Below are 19,587 nucleotides of genomic sequence, written 5' to 3' on the forward strand. Positions count from 1 at the left end.
GAGAGAGAGAGTGACAGCGTGCAAACCGTGGACGGGGACAACGACCTCAAGAGCTAATCCCCAGAGTGGCCAGGAGGTGGTTCCACACCAGCGGTGAGCGGACCCCGCGACACACTTCCTTAGGGGTCCGAGTTATCCAGCTGACAAACCACAGAACGAAAATAAGGTGCCTGATCTTGCTCTCACCGAAGTCAGAGGGAGTCTTCTACCGTGAGCAAAACCAATATCGTCCCATTCTGCCACCTTCAGTCACGCAGAGAGCTACCAAACTTTACCAGTCAGGATGGCTTTGTGGTTAAGTCACTGGACTGGTGACTCAGAAGGTCGGGTTCAATTCCTGGCACTGATTCAGATTTGTCATTTTGGATTCCTGAGTGTCCAACTTGAAACACCTTTAATGGGCCTAATCACCATTTAAAATGGCCTGTCACATTTGAAAAATCTGGCTCTCAAATCTCTGGGCCCCCAAGTTCCTCTTGCGTGACACAGCTGGGATGCTTTCCTCCCTCCCAGGGGTGGGGAGGTTATGAGGATATAGCCATTAACGATAATGAGGAGCCCAGCTGATGGAATCCTGTAGTTAGCCAGACGGATTCAAGAGGAGGGCATCGGGTTGCATCCCTGCTCATTTTGCCTAATACCAGTGATGGACCTGTCCTCCAGGAATGTATCCAGTTCTTTTTTTGAACCCTGTTATAGTTTTGGCCTTCACAACATCCCCTGGCAATGAGTTCCACGGGTTGGCTGTGCGTTGGGTGAAGTACTTCCTCTTGTTTGTTTTAAACCTGCTGCCTATTCATTTAATTGGGTGACCCGCTGGTTCTTGTGTTATATGAAGGGATAAATCACACTTCTTTATTCACTTTCTCCACACCACTCATGATTGTATAGACTTCTATCACATCCCCTCTTCAGCTCCCCAGTGAGCACTGCTGCTTAGCCTGTTTTCCTGGTCTCCTCCTCCCAAATACACACAGTGTTTCTTTTCCACCACAGGCACCTTCAATCCTCAGCTTCTAAACAGGACAGAGCGTAGCACAGGTACGCAGCAGGAAGAGCCTTGCTTGCAGCTTCTCTCCTCCATCCAGCTCACTCTCCCCTTTACTGCCTGTTCCTGCCACGTTGCCAAGTCAATTATCTCACTGGCCCACCAAGTGGCAGTAATCCTGATTGATTCCAATTTAATCTGCAGCCTTTTCTGCGCTGCAGCAGCCTCACGCCCAGCATGCTCCTGCCAGCCCTCTGTCATGGGGCGGGGGGGCAGAATCAGACCCTCCATCAAATGCTGGCTCTTGGGTTCATTTTCAGATGACAGAGATGAGAGTCGAAAGCTCTTGCTACACAAATAGGGCATCCTCCGGGAGATGCGGTCTTCCCCCAGCATTGGTTCTTTCCATGCAGTCCCCTTGTTACACTTCAGATAGATAAATACATTAGAGTTAATAGGGTTTAGCCATTTTAATGACAAAGTCATGTGCATAGTTGTTAATATGCAAATTTTGAAAAAATCTCATTAACTCCCAGGTCTTTAACCTCCCAATGTTTTTAGGATTAGTCTTCAAAAGCAATCTTCTCTCTCTCCCCGTTTGATAGCATTTTTCCAGATAGAGGAGCCTCTCCATGAAATTTACCGAGCGTCTCATTTCCACTGCCTTTGATCTACTCCTACTTTGCACTTCTATAACACTTCTCAAGTGAGGCTCTCAAAGCACGATACAACAGGTTAGGATAGAAACTAAAGACTCGTGTTGTGTCCAGCTGAAACTGCAAGGGGAATTTTGCCAGGCTGTATGCCATGAGTCACCTGCACCGTGTGGCTCAGAGTACAAGTTCATATCTGTACTCTTACAAACAGAGCCAAGGGGCTTTGAGGACAACTGGTCAGGACCACAGCTTAATGACTCATCTGAAAGCCAGCCCCTCCACTGGCCCTAAGCCCCGTAAGGCCTTGCTAGAGCTCTGAATGAGTGCTGATTCAGAGAAAAGAATGCCAGCTGTTGCATTACCTGTACCAAATTCCTGCACGACCTCATTGATTCTTAGAGGTCACACACCCAAGAACCCTTCCAACCCAATCCTGCCTTCCTTAGCTTGTTCGTTCTACCTAACCTAGGCATTTAGAGCCTGACCTTACACCCTTAAGGCAATAATTTGCCTTGATAGTTTTCTCTACCCTTCTCTGCCTGCACTGCTGGGAGTGAGAGAAATATTTTAGAGCAGTGGTTCTCAACTGGTGGCCTAATCAGCACACAGCTGCAGCCCATGTGGCATCCCCAGGGCCATACAAATAGCATTGGATGTGGCCCCCAATGGTCAATAGGTTTAGAGCAACAGTTTAATATAGGGACCTTTTGCAAGATGCAAAGAATAAATCTCCCCGCCAGTGACATTAGCAGATCTGGGATTCAGAACAAAGGAGGGTTGTGGTTAGTAAAGACATGGCAGTGCCTAATGGCAGGCGGGGTGATGCACTAGGGAGGAGAAATTCCTGTTGGTGAATGGCGGGTGGAGGACAAAGGCAGCCTGGGATGAAGCTTGGTGGCAAGGTCTCATTTCCATGCAGCCTAGGGAAGAATTCAACTACAAATCCCTGGCACTCAGAAGAAAGCAGACAGCAGCTGTGTTTGGCCTGTCAGTGAATGCATGATTGATATCTCTGGATCTGTCAGGGCCCATAACAGGGCTGTCTGACCCAGCGGTCAGAGCCAGAGGTGGTGTCAGGGTCATGGTCAGGAGTCACGTTAAAGATCACAGCCAGAGTTGGAAGCCATGCCCAGGATAAAGATGGAGTCAGCAGTGGGGATCGGGGCAAGGAAGAAGGAACACGACATGGGAGCAGGAACAGGGAGCAAGGTGAAGCCTCAGGAACCAGGGATAAGGATTAGGAACCAGATGAGGAGGCCGGGACTTGCTGCCCAGACTGCTGAGACCAACACGTCTAACAACTAGTTGCTCAAACAAGGGGTGGGACAGGAATGGAAGCTTTATACTGGATGGTGTCTCATAAGCCTGACTGGGGGTCAACTGGCCAGTTACAGGTGCACCGGCCTCTTCCCTCTTAAAAGGCCACCAGTCTGTGACAAGAGCACCACGACCATCTAGCCTGACCTCCTGCGCCGGAACCCAGGACCTTCCAAGCCAAAGCACATGCCTCTACAGCTTGAGCTGAAGGATCACGTTCTCTGCCTAACTGTGATAGCAGCCTTTTTTCTTCCCTGTGTCAGGCATGGGGCAGCGGGGCCAGAGAACACCAGATACTTACACCCGGTTACTTACCTGTACAGTAAGTGGTGCTCTTCAAGACATATCGTGCACAGCTACATTTAGAAAAGGGAAGAATAAATTCTCTATACAGAGAAAAAACGGAGTCTGTGAGGAGAAATGGGAAGCTCTGACTTTCACCACAGGTAGTAAGAGGAATGGGGAGGGAGGCAGGTCAGCTCCCCACTTTATGCCCTCAGCTCAGAGCATGAGGGCATTGGGGCATGCAGGCTTTGGACTGTCGGTACTGACTGCCGTAGGCACACACCCACCACCGACAGTGGACTGGATACCCGCACAAGCACGTGAAGGAAAACATTGTGATGTCCACCTGCCGCAGGCTGTCTGACACCGAGACTGTGAGATCTTCTTTCTTAGGAGTCTGTACAGCCCCTAGCACAATGGGGTCCTGTTCCTTGACTAGGGGTGGGGTTCCTCACCACTAGCGTAACAGACATAAACAACAGCAAGCTTGGGCAACACTCCCACCTTCTTTCCCCCCATGACAGAGCAGGGCCCAACAGCACAAGGGTCATGTCAACCCTTCAATCTGTGTACTGGAATTCTGCCACCCACTTACACTTAGAAAGGTGGCTTTTAAATATCTACTTAGATGAGAGGTTGGGGGCAGGGAGATTGGCTTAAGAGAGTGGAGGTGAGCTGCGTGGATTTATTCTCAAGGCGAAGCCAAGGAAAGCGGTCTTGCTCAATACCTTCCTCGACAAGGAATGTGTTTTTCTTCACCTCTGTATATTTTCCCGGGGGTTGTGTTAAATATATTCTGACACTGTTTACATCCTCGTACTGCTGGGTGGCTGCTTCCATATCAACAACCCCCAGAAATTTCACAAAAAACTCACTTGGCTAGAAAATGTCTTAAGGCTTGATTTTTAAAAGACAACTTAACATTCCTGGTATAAAATACGAATTTTCACATGAGGCTTCGCCCACCGAAGGGTGCCACGCCACCCCAGGAGTAGAGAACTGTATTGAAAATGACCCAGGGAAGGCCTGGGCACAGATAAGGAATATCTGCATGCAGCCCACAAAGGAACGGCATCAGCAACAGAGATTAGGGGGGCAAGAGAAGGAGACGCGCAATTCAGGGAAGGAAGATTCAAAGCTGCGGCAGCAAGTCTGTGTCTATGAAGATGAAATCGCAGTCATGGCCTGTTTCCGAGGACAATCCATAAAGCAGTGCTGGCTTTCTGCCCTTAAAGGGGGAGCAGTTTCTTGTTCCCACTTCAGACAGAGGACTGGGAAAGGATCCAGTGTGTCGATATGGGCCTGACCCCCTTGGGCAGTCGTCGCCGGCAGCGCCAAATGGGTGTGAACTGGAACCCTATCGGAAAGGTAGCCTTGTATCCTCACTTTGGACACACTTAGAGGGTCCACTTCTGGTGACTCTGCGTCAGAGATATACAGTGGGGCTGAAAACAAGCCCCCTCCCAGATATGTCGGGACTGGATTCTTGCTACAGTCAGAGTCTATGGATTGCCCTGCACGGGTTTGCTGGCCTACCTTCTCTTTCACGCATCTACCCGAAGGGCAGGCTACAGCTCCAGGTTGTTGTGCTCATTTGGCTTTTGTTACAACATGCAGTTCCTCACTCAGTTGGCTGACCCTGGGGAGGTGCTCAGAAATCACACGGCTGAGCGTCACAGCAATGCCAGTCAATCCCACACGTTCCTTTGCTGGGAACTATCCCAGGCTCTTCCTTTCTCCGCTGGGCAGGACTTGACTACTCCTTGTGGTCACTCTCCGTCCGGTCCCCTAAAGTGCTATGGGACAAATCCAGAGCTGGCCCTAGCCAGTGCAGCTCCATTGGAGTGAGGCCAGTGGTGGATCCGTCCACCAGTGTCTACAAGGGAGGTTTGTCTGTCATCTGACCCAGCCTTCCAACTCTCTCTATAAACAGGCGTCCAGGATAAAAAACTTTACCCAACAGCTACATGCACAAGCAAGAAGCGACCTGAGGCCTCTGGACTGCCAGCTTTTAGTATACCATGATTTGATCAGCGAACCAGGCACGTCCGGACTTCTAAAATTCCATGTGAAATACATTCCAGAGCTCCAGAAATATGGATCAGTGCAATCTTTTAAGCAGCCACTTATTAAATTAATATAAACCTTAAATAATACCCATAATTATTTCCAGATTCTGGCCTGTGGCTTGAAAAAAAAACCCTTGCATTGGAAAGGTGAAGTGGTATTTATTGAATATGGAGGAGTATAATATATTCCTTTACCGCTCTGATTAACTGCTCTCCACACCCGCCCCCTCGCTGCATGTGTCTGTAAAAAGGGAACCATCTGATGCAAAAAGATGGTGTGCGGTCTGTTTAGAAGAGTCAAAGCACAAGAAGATTTTCAGAGTGCTGCGGGTGATGTGGATGGCGTCAGGCTCTGCTAATGTGATAGCGAGTCAAATCCAGGCCAAGTTAGTCATAGAATCCTAGAATATCAGGGTTGAAAGGGACCTCATGAGCTCATCTAGTCCAACCCCCTGCTCAAAAAGCGGGACCAATCCCCAATTTTTGCCCCAGATCCCTAAATAGCCCCCTCAAGGATTGAACTCACAACCCTGGGTTTAGCAGGCCAATGCTCAAACCACTGAGCTATCCCTCCCCCCAAATGTGTCTGGTGAGTGGCCTGTGGGCAATAAGTCTGATGGTCACATTCAAGTTTTGTGCGCAAAGGTGTCCACCCCACAAAAGCCACCGGCAGAACTGGAGCTCAGTGCCCTCTCTTGATGGCCGTCACATGACAGAGGCCAGGGACTACATAGCCTAAGATGACTCAACTCCCCTTCCCAGGTCAGTACTGGGCCATGCTAGCAGGAAACCTGCCCAGCTGCTGCCTGTGCTGTATCTGCCCTGTGGTGTACAGGAGAGACCATTCTCCAGGTCTCCAACCTGGCCCAACAGGCGGAAAAATAGTCAGAAATGAGAAGCCTCCCTCCAGCCTGGTACCAGTCTTGACCTTCTGGAAATACTTGGCTTCTAAGCTCCTTGGGGCAGGGGTCCTCAGGTTGTCCTGTGTTTGTACAGGGCCTGGTACTAGTTCTGACACTGGTCCATGTTTTCATCAGGGATCTGGAAATAAATATATAATCACTGCGGCCGACACAAACATTGGTAGAGTGATAAATGAGGTGGAGGACAGGGCTGTCAGAGTGAACTGGATTGCAGGGTAAACTGGACCCGTTCAAACAAAATGCCTTTTAATCCAGCCTAATTGAGAGCTATACACCTAGGAACAAGGAATGCAGGCCAGACCTGCAGAGCAGGGGACCATACCCTGGAAAGCTGAGTGTGGAAAGGATTCAGGGCTCATTGTGAATGAGCAATTCAACATGAGCATTGCAGCGGGGGCGCGGTGAAAAGGGCTAATGCGATCCTTGGATGTGTACACGGGGGTGGGGGGTACTAAGTGGAGTAGGAACACACTCACGCAGCCAGCGACTTTCTGCAAGCGCTGTCCCAGCTCTGCACAGATAGCCGACACAGCAGACCTCGATAGCGCTGCCCACAAGGACCACAAGACTTGGTTTAGTAGCCAAGGCACCCGGCCGGGTTTATTGTCAACAAAGAATGGTACTAGTACCCCCCAGGCTCTGCCAGACCACTAATACATGGATGCCCCTAACAACGGACCAGCTCAGCGAACAGCGGGACTTTCCGTTCCCCCCTACGCCAGACAAAGACACTCCCTCGGAGACCCCTCTTTATACACTGATACAAGCAAGTTATGTATCACCCCTCTGACGTGGCTAGTTACCACCCTTTACCTTGTATATGTTAGTTCAATCAGGACATCTCCATCCATCACGCTGTCATCCTGACCTTATCTTTCAGAGCGGCTCAGTGTGTCCTTGTATCATCTTTGGGGAGTGTGTTTACACCATAACCCTGTATCGGGGTGTTGGGGGAACGGGAGGAGTGGGGGGCGGGGCTTGAGCACCCCAGGGCAAGGAGGAAACTGGTGCTGGTGGCACTATTTGAATAAGAAGCCCACTGAGAGCCACTCTGCAGATCAAAGCAGGCAGAACTGAAAGCCACAAGCTGCTACAGCTTGAGCTAAAGGGCCATAGCTAGGAGCGATAACAGCTCATACCCACTGCAGATTGGTGCAGCAGGGGACTTGAAATGCATCCTCACCAGTGGGTTACACCTTTAATTTTCCAGCCCATCAACTGCAAGGAGAGGAGATCTGGAATCACTTGGAGAAATGGCAAAGGGCACTTGGCAGCCAGGAGAAAATGGGATGCAGCAGCCACACACTCACACACGTGCACTGAAGGACGGACAGATGGACACATGGCTGCACAGTGAAATCCTGAAACTTGCATCAACCACTTTTGGAAAATAGACACTGAGCCCCAGACCCTCGGGAAATTTATGGGCATAACCGCGTGCCTACTTTGCATGAGGAACGGGAAGCCTGCATGGGGAAATCAAGTTGTTGCACATGTGTACAGCTAGTGAGGAGCAGCCTGTCACCTGATTTGCACGTGCAAAGTAGGCTCCCGATTGCATGCAGCATTCGCTCATTCAAATAAGTGAAGGTCTGAAATTCTCAGTGTCTGACAAAAACAGCCAGGTGCTCTGTATCTATAAAGGCAAACAGGCCCTGCCCCGTAACCCTGGCTGTTTCTTGCTTTCCTTCTGAGTGAATGAAAGCCCGTTGAAGGAAAGGGGAATCTTTCCATTGACTTCAGTGGATTTGGGATCAGGCGCTCAATGAGGTTCTCATAACACAGGCTAAGAGCAGGCAAGCTGGGCTTGGTTGTCATAAAAGCAAGCTCATCTCACACACAGCTCTGCCAAGGCCCTCTGATCCCACTTGCATTACCCCATTAATCCTGATCTGGGACCCTTTCCTAGTGCATAAAGCTCTGAGGAGTGTGTGTGTTGTAGGGCGAGGGAACTTTTGTATTAGGTATTTGTCAGATTAGAAAATTAGCAGAGGCTAGAAATGCCAACTTCACCTGCATCATCAGAGTACAGCACGGGGAGCCCACGGGTCTGTTTGCTATTTACATCCGCTTCTGCTCTGACTGCGGTCACGGGATTAAATCGCTGGGTTATTCCCACTGAATAACAGCTTGCAGTCCGACAGTGGCAGCTTGCAGTCCAACAGCAGCTCCCCGTCTGGCAAGAGAATCCATTGCACTTTCAAAACCAGGTACAGCAGGCCAGATCCTGAGAGGCACCCAGTGCTATGCCTGTAAGGGCTGAACTTCCCAGAGAGGGGCCAGGGCGGGTTCTGCAAAGCTTTTGTGGTTAGGCTTGGCCAGTTGGAACCGTCCGCAGAATAACGCACTGTAAGCATCGGGTGATCACTGAACAGCACACGCAGGATCTAACAACCCCCTTTCATTTCTGTGGGAGCCACAAGCGCTCAGCCTCTCTCAGGATCTCACAACGAGCAGCTCTTACCTAATAGTGACAAGAAGCCACAGACCGCCCCTTCTCCCCGCCCGCCATAACAGATTCTATTCTATACAGTCCTGCTGATAAATTACATTCTCCCTGTCCTGACACTGAATCCACAAAACCCAGTGAATTCACAGACAGTGGCACGGCAAGATCCCCCATCCCCACCCTGCCAATGTGCAGCAGCAAGGTACAATGGGGCTCGTGACAACAAGCGTGGGCTATCCATCTAGACAGCTTGGTGAGTGCAGGGCCTGAAATGGTGACCAGGCCTCCTGGATATGGTGACCATAAGTCCCATTTTGTCCCGGAAAGTCCCTTTTTTAAGGCTTATTCTGGCCGTCCCGACTTTTTTTTTTTTTTTTTTTTTGGCAAAAATGGACATTTGTTCTTGTCGACTTGATTAGTTGGCAAGAGCAAATGGGACAAATGCCCATTTTTGTCAAAAAAGGCAGGTATGGAGGAACATTTGGGGCAGGGTGTAAGGTTGCCAACCCTCCTTGTTTCGCCGGGAGTCTCCTGGAATCGGGCTCGATCTCCCAGAGGCTACTGGGGCCAATCCGGGAGATTTCAAACTGTTAAAAGTCCAGCGGCGCAGCAAGGCTAAGGCAGGCTCCCTGACTGCCCTGGCCCCATGCTGCTCCCAGAAGTGGCCGCTGGGTCCCGGCGGCCCCTGCGGGTGGCAGGAGGTCTCCACACGCTGCCCCCCTGCCTGCAGGCACAGCCTCTTCAGCTCCCATTGGCTGGGAAATGCAGCCAATGGGAGCTGAAGAGGCTGTGCCTGCAGGCAGGGGCAGCGCATGAAAACCCCGTCTCCCCCACCTAGGAGCCACTGCTGGAGGGATGTACTGGTTGCTTTCAGGAGCTGCTTGAGGTAAGTGCCGCCCGGCCGGAGCCTGCAACTCTCACTCCCTCCTGCACCTCAACCTCCTGTCCCAGCCTGGTGAAAGTGGGTGAGGGTGGGGGAGAACAAGTGATGGAGGGAAGGGGATGGAGTGAGTGGGACGGGGCCTCAGAGAAGAGGCTGGGTAGGGGCAGGGCCAGGGTGTTTGGGTTTGTGCATTAGACAGCTGGCAACCCTAGGGGGGTGAGCGGTGATGCCAGCCCTGCACGGGGGGGGGGGGAGGCAGAGCTCAGGCGAGGCTCTAGCAAGCAATGACCCCAGCCTCGCAAGGGGGGCAGGGAGGGCTCAGGCAAGCAGCAATGCCAGCTCCAGTCTCATGCAGTGGGGCAAGCAGGGTTTGGGTGAGCAGTGACTCCAGCCCCATGTGGGGAGGGAGGCACCCTGCCCAGGGCGGGGAGGGCTTGGATGAGCCGCTCGGGCCAGGCCCATGCGTGGGGCTGACGGGGGGTGGGGTGGGAGGCCCTCAGGCTAGCCCCACACTGTGTCCCATTTTCCCTTTGGGAAATATGGTCCAACCCGCTCAGGGAAAAGGCAGAGCCCAGCACAAAGAGAGAACGCCAGGACCCCACTGACTGCAATAAAGGCATTTGCTTAAAGACAATAATAGGATTCATTTAGCCTAAATGTATAGGCGAGGCTCCCCCTGCTGGATTCACAGCCCACACACAGGCTTTTGATGTCGGTCGAGGTTGCCTTTAAAATCTCTCCCGATTTACATCGGAACTGAAGCTTTCAGCCCGGCAGGCTGCTGCCAGGGCTGGGAGTGAGCCCCGTTCCTAATAGAACTAATTGGCACCTGTCAAAAACAATCACGGCTTAGCGGCCTGGTGATATCTGAGTTAGCTCGGCCTCCTCCCTTCTCTGCTCTCTTGACTCCCTACGTGTAGACGGTATGTGAAAGGCAGCCACCTCTGGGGTGAGAGCAGCAGTCGACGCACTGCTGACTCGTACTGGCTCTGGAGCGCAGAGCTGCTTTGGAAGCTCACAGTGCTTTACACAGCATCAGTCACTTGCTATTTACTTCACATTTTGGAAGCGTTTCCTCTACGTAATCCAGTTACAGGCAGACGTTTCTTCGGGCCAGATCCTCAGGGTTTCACTCAGTTCTTGCTCCCTGGGCCTTTGCCAGAATAAGGCCACGTCTACATTAGCACTTATGCCGGCAAAACGTTTGACAACTCAGAGATGTGAAAAAACCGACAAAGGTTTTGCCGGCATAAGCGCTCGTGTGCACGGCGCTATGGTGGCGGGAGACGCTCTCCCACCGACATGGCTACCGCCCCTCGTTGAGCTGGTTTGATGATGTTGATGGGAGAGCTCCCTCCCATCGGCATAACGCGGCTACACGAGCGATCTGACAATGGCACAGCTGTATCGGTACAGCCATGCCACCGTAAGGTCTCTAGTGTAGACATGGCCTAAGGAGTGAAGGAAAACGGCCCCATTGTGATAGCTCCTGGATATACACGTACTAAAAGAATCCCTGCTCCAAAGTGCTTACAGTCTGAGTAAACAGACAAAAGGTGGGCGAAAGGAAGTAGGATACATTGTTCCTGAGTGAATGATGATTTTTTTGGTTCGGGCTCAAACCAAAAAAAATCCATTAGATTCCATCTGAAAAAGCCTCCCACCCCCGAAAACTTTTGAAAATTGAAAACTTTCATTTTGAATTGACCCAAAGGTTTTGGGTTAAAAAAAAATTAAAAAAAAAATTGAGTTAAGGTTTTCATTTTGATTTGGCCATTTTTTCCACCTTTGTTTGTTTGGATTTGTTCGTTTGTTCGTTCAGTTGGCCAAGTCAGAAAATGAAATGTCATTTTGGAACGCAGAGTCTAAACATAACATTTCTGAATTAAGAAGAATTGACACACAGAAGATGATCTTGGTTTTATGAAAATTTGCGTACTGGAATCAAACCGAAAAAAGCAGAGCCAGGATTTGAACTCAGAACTCCCCCTTCAGGTCCTTAACCACAACACCATCCTTCTCTCCTTTGACATACCAGACAAACAACCATGTCCCCTTCTCATACGTTGACTATTAAAAATAATTTGTCACAAGCTAAAGATTTTTTTTTATCAGCATGTAGGAGACCCCCTTTGAGGAGACCATTGCTGGATACTTTTATATGCACCAGTGTACAGACACTGTGATTGAACAATGGGAACACACATCTCAATTCCACGCAGCAGTCTGGACTCCCAAGCTGGTGCAGTCTGAAGGACTGGGTGATTGCAGGTTCAGCTTGGATCATGACCCTGCCAGCCAGAAGTGACAATTCATTAAAAGTTAAGAGGTGCATAGAATCGTAGGACTGGAAGACACCTTGAGAGGTTGTCTCGTCCAGTGCCCTGCACTCAAGACAGGACAAAGTATTATCTAGATCATCCTTGTATTAGACCATCTGGTTCAATGGTTAGAGCACCAAGACTCCTGGATTCCAGCCTATCCTTTGCTCTCTACACTGGCTTCCCACTGAATTTTGAATAAAGTCAAAGGTCTCAGTCCTTATCTTCAAGGCATTCCATGGCCCTGGCCCAGGGGTTTAAGACATGGCCTAAAGTTCTGAGATAGAGACCATGGTCAACAACTCTGCTCCTCGGGGACCATTAAGCTCTGCCCGGTGAGATTAAAGCTTGTCCGTACAGAAGAGAGAACTTTCAGCGGCCAGTCCCTGACCAGGGAATAAACTTCCCCAGGAATCAAGTGCCATCACAAACCTCACCACCTTCTGCTCTAAGTTCAGGGTCACGTACTTTAACCTTGCCTTCAAACACAGACCAATACGTATATTTAAAACAAACATGCTACCAAAAATAAGACATTCCACTGCACACACTCCCCCTGGACGAGAGGTTGGGAGAACAGATGGCAGATGTCAGTCACGTTGCTTGATGCGCTGCTGGAAAGTGCTCAGATACTGGTGAGGAGCACAGTATAAGAACCAATAACCGAAAGGAGTAGCCCCATCACTTTCTGAGCTTGGGCAAGTCACTTCACCCCACTGTGCCACACACTTTTCCCTATGCAAAATGGGGATAAAAACTTCCCAACCTCACAGAGGTGGTGAGAGTCTTAGTTACGGTTTATAAATTGCTTTGAGAACCTCAACCGTTGGGAGGAATAGCAGGGAGTGACAATACAAACCAGGCTCCAGATTAAAGCGGCGCATTAAACAATTAAGAAGACACCTGGACCAGATGGGACTCACCCAAGAGTTCTGAAGGAACTTGAATATGAAATTGCAGAACTACTAACTGGTACATAACCTGTCGCTTAAATCAGCCTCTGTAGAGATGACTGGAGGATAGCTAATGTAATACTGATCCTTAAAAATGGCTCCAGAGGCAATTCTGGCAATTAAATGCCAATGAGCCTAATTTCAGTACCAGGAAAATGGGTATCAAACACATAGATGAACACAATATGTTGGGGAAGAGTCAACATGGCTCTTGTAAAGGGAAATCATGCCTCACCGATCTATTCGCAGTTTTTGAGAGGGGCAACAAGAATGTGGATAAGGGTGATCCAGTTCATATACCGTACTTGGACCTTCAGAAAGCCTTTGATAAGGTCCCTCAGCACAGGCTCTTAAGCAAAGTAAAGCAGTCACGAGTTAAGAGGGAAGGTTCTCTCATGGATCTGTAATTGGTTAAAAAGATAGGAAACAAAGGGTAAGAATGGTCAGTTTTCACAATGGGGGGAGGTAAATAGTGTGGTCCCCCAAAGACCTGTACTTGTTCAATATATTCACAATTGATCTGGAAAAGGGAGTGAACAGTGATGTGGCAAATTTTGCAGATGATACAAAATTACTTAAGATAGTTAAGCTCAAAGCATTCCAACGGGATCTCACTAACTGGGTGACTGGGCAACAAAATGGCAGATGAAATTCAATGTTGATAAATGCAAAGTAAAGCACATTGGAAAACATAATCCCAACTATCCATACAAAATAAGGGACTCTAAATTAGCTGTTACCACTCAAGAAAGATCTTGGAGGCATTGGGAGTAGTTCGCTGCAAACATCTGTTCAATGTGCAGCGGCCGTCAAAAAAGCTCTCTCTGTTCGGAACCATTCGGAAAGGGATAGAAGACAGAAAATGTCCCTGTACACCCACATCTTGAATACTGCATGCAGATCTGGTTGCCGCATATCAAAAAAGATATATTGGAGTTGGAAAAGATGAAAAGAAGGGCAATAAAAAATGATAGGGAGTATGGAGCAGCTTCCATATGAGGAGAGATTAAGACGACTAGGATATGATCGAGGTCTATAAAATCACGGGTGGTGTGGAGAAGGTGACTATGGTAGTGTTATTTACCCCATCACATAAACACACAAATCAGGGGGCACCCAATAAAATTAACGGGCAGCAGGTTTGAGACAAACATAAGGAAGTTCTTCTTCACACAATGCAGCCTGTGCGATTCATTGCCAGGGGACGTTGTGAAGACCAAAACTGTAACTGGATTCAAAAAAGAATTATACATGTTTGCGGAGGATAGGCCCATTAATGTCTTTTAGCCAAGATGGTGAGGGACGCAATCCCATGTTGTGGGTGTCCCTACACCTCTGACTGCCAGATGCTGGGACTGGAGGACAGGGGATGGATCACTCGATAATTGCCCTGTTCTGTTCATTCCCTCTGGAGCATCTGGCACAGGCCACTGTTAGGAGACAGGACACTTGGCCAGAAGGACCATTGGTCTGACCCTGCATGGCCATTCTTGTGTCTATTGGGTGACATTATGGTTGTTGCTCCAACCGAACTGAAGGCCCTGAAGTATTATTCCCTTTCCATAAGACACACGTATTTATCAATACAGGACATTATGGGGAGGAAATTTGTTCACATAGAACGGTCATCAAGAAATCACCAAGCAGAAATGGGGGAAGACACTTAAAGATGTTAAAAAACTCCACAGTAAACAACAAACAAAAACCCAAGTGAGCCAAAATCAACAGGCATTCCAGATCACATTCTTTAGCTTGGTGCTCTCAACGTGAATGTAGCAGAAAAGAGATAGTGTCTATTTGACGATCTTTTATTAACGAGACAATATAATTATATTATTTACTTAAGGGAATGGCTGAAGTGCCGAGCACATGAAATTTCAGCCCAGGTGCAGTTGCTACAGCTCTTTCGCACACGAATATGCACGCTCTGACATAATATTTGGCAATAGCCTGGTGCTCTAATCTGGTAACAGGATTCTAATGGTTTGAATGGTTATGGGAGTGTAGCAGGGCAGCGACTCACCCCTGCGGCGCCTCCTGCTGGTCTCTCAGGGAATTAGTTCTTCCAGCCTCTGGAGTGCCCTCTGCAGGCCAGTGTCTCGCTGCCGCTGGCCCCTGTGTCCCTCCCGGACCCCGGTGCCCCTTTTCCCCAGGGTGCTGCCCCCTGGTAGTACCCCCACAGTCTCTGGGTCTCCCCTGCCCAGGGAAGCCCCACTCACTATCCCCACCTCGCCTCAGTCTTTGGCTACTGCCAGTCACCACTGAGCCCCCGCACACTGGGGTGGACTGCAGGGTATAAGCCAATCATCACAGGCAAGGGGGGTTTGGACCTGCTGCCTCTGCCTACCCGTGGGCGGCCCCCTGCAACTCCAATACCCCTTTTGGCCCTCCACTAGGCCTGCAGCCTGGGGGGTTTCCAGGCTGGAGCTCCCTGGCTCCTCTGGCCTTCCCCCAGCCCTGCTCCACCTTACTGTACCCAGGTACGCTCCCCAGCAGCTAGGCCCTTCTCCCTCTAAAGGCAGAGAAAGAGTCTCTGCTCCTGGCCCACTGCCCTCTTATAAGGGCCAGCTGAGCCCTGATTGGGGCATGGCCCCAGCTGAGCCTGCTTCCCCAATCAGCCTGGGAACTGCTTGCTCCCAGCCGCAGCCCTCTCCTGGGCTGTTTTAAGCCCTTTAAGGCCGGAGCGGGTGACCATCCCCCTACAGGGAGCTAAGAAAAGCTCATGCAAGTGAAAACATTTGAACTTGCTCACTGGCGGCATTTCTCTTTCGGCTTGTTAATATAAAGTTCCCTTGCAACATGGGCCAGATTCTCAGATGGTGTCAACTGGAATAGCTCTCTTGACTAATGGCAGCGTGCTGATTTACATGCACTAAAGATCTGGCCCGGAAAAGTTCCTATGCCAAGAGAAAAAAGCAACACACCAAATCTCTCCACGGAAGAAGAAAGGTGGCCCTTGAAGTGGGTCACGAAGTCGGTGGAGTTCTTGTACAAGAAAGAGACAGTAGTATTTTCCCGACCCTGCTCTAGGTGGCACATGTTCTCAATAGAAGATTGATTTTAAAAGATCACTGCATGTTTAGTGCACAGGAAATGCCGTTTGCCAGCGTCCGGGACGAGAATCTTTCCTAGGGACGGCGTGATTAAAACGAGCGGCTTCTTGATCTTTCTTACATGCGAGTTTGTATTTTAGACCACTGAGCCCACAGTATGGTAACCGGTTTTTCAAAAAGCACGTGCTGATCTGTCCCTTTTCTTGGCCTCAGCGGGTAAAGATACACCTCTGCTGCGATGGCAGGCCGGGACTGCAGCTCGGGCTGACGCCCCGGTGCTAGCTTTGTGAGCTCGCTCACGCCGGCACGGGACTGTACGAGCCCACCCAGATCCCTGGGTAATTACTCCAAATCCTCTGCCACTTCACCACTCCAGTGCTCAAGCTAGCTCAGGATGCCTGCATGAGCTGCAGTCACACTCCATGATTGCTGTGTAGACACACCTAAGGCAAGGAAAGGGGGGTCTTAACTCGGGTTCGCTAACTCGGGATAATATAGCAAAGAAGACATGGCAACTTGTCTTTTAAGGCAGGTTAGCAGCTTGACTGTGTTGCTGGCACCCAGTGCCGAGAGGCTGAACAACAGCTTGAGTTGGTTTGTGCCTCCAGGCGGGGGGGCCAAGGACACTTGGGCCTAGCACGCAGAGCTGCTGCGAGTGCCTCCAGGCAGGAGGGGGGGGGGGGGCAAGGACACAGGGGCCTAGTGCGAGGGGGCTTCATCGACACTTGTGGTCTTCCATCCCCTCGAGTTACCTAGTGGCCATGCCCCAGTGTTTCCAACAACTGCAACCCAATAAGCTTTAACTCAAGCTGCGAACTTGGGTTTGAAGCCAAATTGCCGGGACTTCACTGCTATTTTAAACCGAGTTAGCCAAGCTGTAGCTCACGAAAGCTTATGCTCAAATAAATTGGTTAGTCTCTAAGGTGCCACAAGTCCTCCTTTTCTTTTTGCGGATACAGACTAACACGGCTGCTACTCTGAAACCATAGCCTCTTTGCAGCATACACATACACTAGATGATCAACTGCTTTATCCCTTGAGAACATGGGAGCTTTGCCATGTTGCTCTACCTTTCAACAGAGTTCATTTACGCTGCCGTAATATAAGGCACGGTGAATTAACTACTGCTACTGCGCCGTTCATAAATATTAGAGACGGGCTAATCTCAAATTTCAGGATAATTTTTTTCCCGAGTGGTGCCTTGCGAAGGGCAGTGCAGAAAGGAAAAAAATATTTTTCCCTCAAAGTTCATACTACACTTTATCTGCTTCCAAAGATTCAGAAGATGGGGGCGCTGGAAGGTGGGGGAAGAGGAGAGAGATAACTACTTTCAAGCTCCCCCTAGAAAAGCAAGCTCCATCTACCCGAGATCACAGAAATCAAATGCCAGTCACAGCAGATTGTGTGTGCATCTCTCTCTCCTTTTGCCACTCAGAGGCCATGATATGAGGTCTGCTCCTGACACACTGTCTGAATGACCTGGCAAACTGCAAGTGCCGGTAACTCTACAAAACTCTGTCCACTCATGATGCCAAAAATGAGGTAAACTCACAACAGACTATGCCCAGCATGAAATATGTACTTGTTTGGGGATGGAGGAGACTGTCCTGGTGCTCATATACGAGCCTTCTTCCTTTTTGATGCTTTGATCAATGACGGACAATGTTGACATTTAAATCATTATCATTAGGCTTCAGAGTTTGTATTGAATGGGGACACCTGGCACCACACAGAACTATTGTTTTAGGCCAGTTGAAGTCTCAGACAGATGCACTGCATCCATTTATATTTGGTTGATACCTGGCTAGTTATCTCCACCACCATAAGGCTTAGAGACTTAATGAGTTTTAAAGGAAAGTTTAGGCTGCAGAGCATAGCTGGAAAAGAGCCCAGGATCTGCCCAAACTTGGCCTCTGCTCGTTATAGATTCTGGCTTCTCCACGCCCTCCTTTTAAATTATGCCCCTAATTCCACAAGTACTTACGAGCAAGTGCATAAATGTCAAGAATGTGAGAAATCTCATGGACATCAACCTTCCTCAACTGTGAATACAAACAATCGAACCAATGAATAATACATGTAGGAAACCACAAACTGCCTGCAGCCATTCTGCAAACAGGACAAGATACTCAAAACCATCATGGAAATTATTTACTGAGAATCCTTCCCTCAGCCCCAACTGTCACCCACACACAGGTGCTGCCTAGTAGAAGATAAGGCTCAGGACATCTGATACAACACACATGGCTACAATTGTTCAGATATTCTCCTCCCCTGGCATTCATCCAGTGGGAGAAAGAGCCATAAGTAACTTGACGATTAACATTTCTTCTCTTCCCTTTCTACCCCTCACTAACCATAGGCTCTACTCAGCCCCAACCCCCAGGTTTACCATGTTGCTCTGCACAAAGCCCCTGATTCAACAAAGGGCATAAGCATGTGCTTCACTCCCATCAGCTTCAATGAGACAAACATGTTTTAAGTGCTTTGCTGGTGTGATGGGGTGACTACCCCACACTCACCCAGCAGGGTTGAATGCAGGCCACATGGGCCACTTAACCCATTAGGGAGCTGGCTAAGGAGGCTCAGCTAGGCAGGAATAGGTGGGGCCTATAAAGTCCAGGAGCTGAAAGCAGAAGGGGCTGCTGGAAAAAGGCAGACACTCCCAGGTGACAGGGAGGAGTGAATGGAGATGGCAGGCTGCAATCGCTCCCTGGGAAGAGGGAGGTTTTGGGGAACAGGTAGGTCGAAGAAGAAAAGGGGAACCAACAGTAGAAAGAATAGGATGATCAGATGTCCCAATTTTATAGGGACAGTCCTGATTTTGGGGTCTTTTTCTTATATAGGCTCCTATTGCCCAATTTTTCACACTTGCTGTCTGGTCACCCTAAGGAAGAAGTTTAGGGAAGGAGCAGTGAGGCCAGAGAGAGAAGGCCCAGATTGCTGAGCTGAGGGTTGCTGGGCTGGAATCCGGAGGACAGGGTGGGCCTGGGTTCCCCCACCAGCCACTGCGTGAGTGGCACTGAGGCAGTGAGCGAGAGGACTGCCTAGGGCTATTGAGGAGCTAAACCTCCCCTGGAAGGGGGAGGACAGGGACATGGACAGGGACAGGGACATGGCCAGAGGGCTGAGCCACAAAGAGGACACTGTGGTTCCTGAGGAGCGAGAGGGGCTACAGGCGGACGGAGTGACGGTGTGCAAACCACGGACAGGGGGGCGTCGGCCTCGAGCTAATCCCCAGAGCACCAGGAGGCGGCGCCTGTCTGGTGGTGAGGGGTGCGTCCCATGACAGCTGGAATAGGGGCAGATTTAGGAAATGGCATGTAAAAGGAAGGAGTAGATGGTAATGGTAATGCTTTGTTGCAATGTAAATTAATGGAGATGCTCACAATCCTGAGCAGTTACTGAAGGACATGCCAAAGGAGAGTCCAAGCAAAGCAAGGAGAAGAGGTGGCGGTCAACTACAGGCCAGGACATCACAAAATTACATGTTGAATTGCCATAATCCTTGCATTGGGAGCATGACAGGAAAACACCAATTAGCACCTCAGGGGTGGTACGGAAAGCCGGAGTGGAGGAGAAAGATGATGTTGGAACTGAGGATGCAGCAGAGACATTGCATCATTCTCTAATTAAGGAAGATGAAGCACCAGCATGGGAGGAAAGTTTGGGAGATAGGAAGCTCTTCAT

The sequence above is a fragment of the Lepidochelys olivacea genome (genome assembly GCF_965140295.1).
Source record: "Lepidochelys olivacea isolate rLepOli2 genome assembly, chromosome: 4".
Taxonomy (NCBI): domain Eukaryota; kingdom Metazoa; phylum Chordata; order Testudines; family Cheloniidae; genus Lepidochelys; species Lepidochelys olivacea.